This window comes from Silurus meridionalis, chromosome 23 (genome assembly GCF_014805685.1).
Source record: "Silurus meridionalis isolate SWU-2019-XX chromosome 23, ASM1480568v1, whole genome shotgun sequence".
NCBI lineage: Eukaryota > Metazoa > Chordata > Actinopteri > Siluriformes > Siluridae > Silurus > Silurus meridionalis.
The window spans coordinates 1,288,803-1,293,479 of NC_060906.1; the positions used below are offsets into that span (position 1 = coordinate 1,288,803).

Genomic DNA, 4,677 nt, shown 5'->3' on the forward strand with positions numbered 1-4,677 from the left:
AATAAGCAAATAAATATAAAATTATGGAAAATTATGTAAATAAACTAACAGTATCATGTAATTCAATAAATATTATTTAGTTTTTTTCATGTTAATTTTTGTTTGTTTGTTTGTTTTGTAAGTAAAAGTGATTAAAAGTGTGTGATTATTCGGTTTATCCTGAAGTGCATGTGTGTGTGTGTGTGTGTGTGTGTGTGTGTGTGTGTGAGTGTGTGTTGTATGTTGTTTATGTTTTATATCTTTATATATATTTATCTGTATTTATATATCTGTTTTATATCTCTAAGGATTTGATATATAGTATACGAGATAGATAGATAGATAGATAGATAGATAGATAGATAGATAGATAGATAGATAATTATATTGATTACAACAAACTCTTGTACAGTTTAAGTGTAATTTTAATAAGAATTGAGATAAGATATAAAACTGAACATCTGCGATTTTGTAGTAGTAAAATGCTACCATCTAGTGGTGATATGAGACATTGCAACTTGTCGCGGGTGGTACTTTTGGTATTTTTGCTCTGTTTTTACTTGTCGGACCTGCGCTTTGTGGCAGACTTTTGTGCTGATTTGAGACTTGGCGCATCAGTATAAACAAATGTTTAATGTTTTATATGTTTTTCTTAACTTTATATATATTTGTTTGTTTCACATATCCAAATAAGAATTCACAGAAAAATAAACACTAAACATTTGTTTTTACTGAAGCCCCAAGTCTCAAATCAGCACTAAAATCTGCCATGAAGCGCAGGTCCGTCCGTAAAAACCGTCCGTGTGGAAACAGCAAAAATACCAAAAGTACCGCCTGGCGACAAGTTGCAATGCCTCATATTACCACCAGGTAGCAGCATTTTACTACTACAAAAATCGCCGATGTACAGTTTTTTTTATTTAACTCATAAAATTACACTTAAACTGTACAAGAGTCTGTTATAATCAATATATTCATCTATCATTCATCTATCTATCTATCTATCTATCTATCTATCTATCTATCTATCTATCTATCTATCTATTTGTATGTTGTATTGTATATTGTGTATATTGTATATATTCAAGAAGTGTAAAATTTGTACTATAGCACAACGTGATTGTGAGTGTGTACAGCACACACACACACACACACACACACACACACACAAACATTTACCTGCATTTACCTGCATTTACCCTGCATTTACACACCTTTACCCTGAATTTACCCGTATTTTCCTGCAATTACTCTGCATTTAACTGCATTTACCCTACATTTACCCTGCATTTACCTGCATTTGCCTACATTTACCTGCATTTACATGCATTTACCCTGCATTTACCTGCATTTACCTGCATTTGCCTACATTTACATGCATTTACATGCATTTACCCTGCATTTACCTGGATTTACCTACATTTACCTGCATTTACCCTGCATTTACCCTGCATTTACCCTACATTTACCCTGCATTTACCTGCATTTGCCTACATTTACCCTGCATTTACATGCATTTACATGCATTTACATGCATTTACCTGGATTTACCTACATTTACCTACATTTACCTGCATTTACCCTGCATTTACCCTACATTTACCCTGCATTTACCTGCATTTGCCTACATTTACCCTGCATTTACATGCATTTACCCTGCATTTACTTGCATTTACCTGCATTTACCCTGCATTTACCCTACATTACCCTACATTTTTTTTTCATTTTTCTACTGTTTAATGGTTGTACTGGTTTAAAGTTTAAGAGCATTGTTGTTCTTAGATCTCAAACTTCTGTGGGTTGACTCTGCGTAGAGTTTTCCTCACTTCAGCTTTGAATAGCCAGAGCACCTGGTCACTGGGAGGAGGGGTGGCCTTCCTCAACTTCACATTGCTCTGCACCTCAAACCGGGCATAGAAGTCATTTTGCACATCTGGGAGGGAGGCGTCACAGTCACAAGCGGGTGAAGTTGTCTTGTAGTTTGTGATTGCCTGGATGGCCTGCCACATTTGATGGATTTTAGCGGCGTATGCACTATTGCGGTCATCCACGGCTTCTGGTTGGAGCGTGTAGTGATGATCTTGGAGATGATCACCTGTCCTGAAGAGCAGAGGCGCCGCAAAAAAAAAAAAAACAGAATCACCTAATTCTGGAAAAAACAGAATCACCTGATTCTGGAACAGGTGAAAACAGGTTTTCACCTGTTCCAGAATCGGTTTAGAGTGTCTGATGAGCGGTCTGTATGCTGAAATTAGCATAACCGAGATGTGTCTAAATAACCGTGTGTCTTTCCTTAATTCCTGCCAGGAAATCAGCGTTGTCTTTATCTAAACAGCCCCAGGTTTCACCCTGAGTGAGTAGAAACTAACTGATGGATTGAATTAAGAAAGAAAAGAGATTAGGGTATACAAAGTCATGGAGCAGTTGGACACTGGGGAGATAATCAGATGAATGAAAGTAGTAAATGTGATAAAAACCTAAAGTTTATTGTAAGATTTGAGATCTTGTCCTTAGACACTGAAAGGCCAATGTAAGAGCTGCAAACGCCACAATAATGAGGGTATTCTGATTTGTAGACAAACCATCTTAAACACCTTTTCTAGAATGTACTTGCTACATGGGACACTTGCTGCATTCCTACTAAATATCCTTAACAGCTTCAGTAAGTCCTCAATTAAAGCCCCTGTTACATTGTGCTTCAGAGAAAATGCGAGTATGTTCATCCAACTGGTATCTATGACATGGTCATTTGAGAAACCTGACGTGGCCCAGTTGATGTTCTATAACAAATGGAAAAAGAACAAAATAAGGATCATATATAAAGTATTTACCAAAAGATGTGTTAAGCTTTAATGTTGATATACTTATTTTTAAACTCAACAACATTGCATTCCGCTATGTCCTGAATTACGCATCACATCTTACGTCCAGTTTTATCTACACATTTAGAGACAATGTATGTAACAAAATGTGAACCAAAATTACATACAAATGTCCTTATTTACCTGCACCTCTGATGAAGTCCCCTCTTTTGCAGTTTCTGATGGATGAGACACAGGGCTGTAACCCTTAAAAGATCAAGACTTTTTAAGATATATATACGTTTAACTATCAATAGAAAATATAGAAATAAAAACATGTAGAAATATAGCTAAAACAGAAATAGGTCATGTTTACCTGTATTTCTTTAAATATAGACTCCTCAGTTCTTAGTGGTAGATTAAACTGGATTAGGGGACAAAATGAACTGATAAATGTGAATATGAAGAGAATGTTTTTTAAGAAATAAAGATTCACGTATTAAAAGATGGTTCTTTTTAAGGGAGAAAACTCACATTAGTGTTTGATGATTGTGACTGTGTTTTCCTTTCAGAGTGGTGTGACATATCCTCAAAGAAAGCAGTACATCAGTTTATAAAACCTCAGTTTATAAAAACGTCAGATCCAGTGTTATGCGCTAAAATTATCTTTTTTGTTTGTGAATGCAATGCACTTGGTTGTTTGTTTGTTTTTGTGAATGCAATGTGATTCCGTAGTTTGATGTGTGAAATCTAGCAGTAAATCCTACAGTACCTACCATGAGCCTTAGTCTTTACTTTTTCCTAATTCTAATAATCTATATCACATTTATTTGTTTGGAATGTGATTATGCAAAGGATTTTTTGAAAGAAATGTTTTGGATTGTTTACAGCACAATAAAAAAAAATAATAATTCATGTACTGTTTTTGATTTGGGAATCAGGGTCAAAGCAGTTGGATGGTATTTGATATTTCATAAATGTAAAGTTAAAAAATTTAAAGTTTTTTTATTGATCTAAAACTATGATATGATTCTCTTTACTCAGCACTTCATAAGACAGCTGCTAAAACATAATAAAAAATTGTTTCGCTGCAAGGGTTACCTTGTGTTCCGGTTGTGTTTATACTTTATTGTGTTGTGTCAGTTTAAGTTCAGGTGTTGTATACATCCCATGTGAGTGCTAGATAAATATTAATAAATAAATAAATAATAATAATAATAATAATAATAATAATAATAATAATAATAATAATAATAATAATAATAATACATTTAAAAGAAAGAAAGAAAGAAAGAAAGAAAGAAAGAAAGAAAAAAAGAGTTTTGGATAGTGGATGTCAGCATTACCCAAGATCCTCAGCCTCCGTTGCTATTTTGCTCATTGCACTCAAACCAGAGTCCAGGTGAGTTACAAGACTCATAACTTGTCAGGGAACCACCTGCCACGCCCCCTTTGGTGGCTCTCTATGCTTCCGCTCTCCCTAGAGCTCCAGGTTTAACCACGCACACCTGGAGCTCATCATCACTTATGCCCCCACTCTCTCTGGAGCTCCAGGCATAATCACGCTCACCTGGGGCTCATCATCAATCCACCCCGCTTCTACATTAGCTCCTCATTCACTCCCACTCCCCGTTCGTTATTGAATGTGTTAGATGCTACGTACTGCTGCATGGTTTCTCAGTTGCATGCAGTACTCTATGGCAGTGGCGGTTGGTGAAAATTTTCTTAAGTGGGGCTGTGGCACACTGGCACAGCAAACAATTTCAGCAAGTGCTGCAATATGATTTATTGAAATGCAGACACAGTTTAAGAACATCTGGTCACATGTTTATTCGTTAAAGCATCTCTGAACTGTTAATTTACAAGTCGCAGTTAAATTCTGGATACTTCCATGACT

The 4,677-nt window shown here is 35.6% G+C and overlaps 1 long non-coding RNA gene across 1 annotated transcript; it reads right to left on the reverse strand.

The window, feature by feature from the left end:
- Positions 1 to 2,643: 2,643 nt before the first annotated feature.
- LOC124376940 lies at positions 2,644 to 3,202 on the reverse strand. Its single transcript, XR_006924025.1, has 3 exons — positions 3,157 to 3,202; positions 2,985 to 3,047; positions 2,644 to 2,759 (listed from the first exon to the last, which is right to left on the reverse strand). It is a non-coding gene; the product is annotated as an uncharacterized LOC124376940 (long non-coding RNA).
- Positions 3,203 to 4,677: the final 1,475 nt, after the last annotated feature.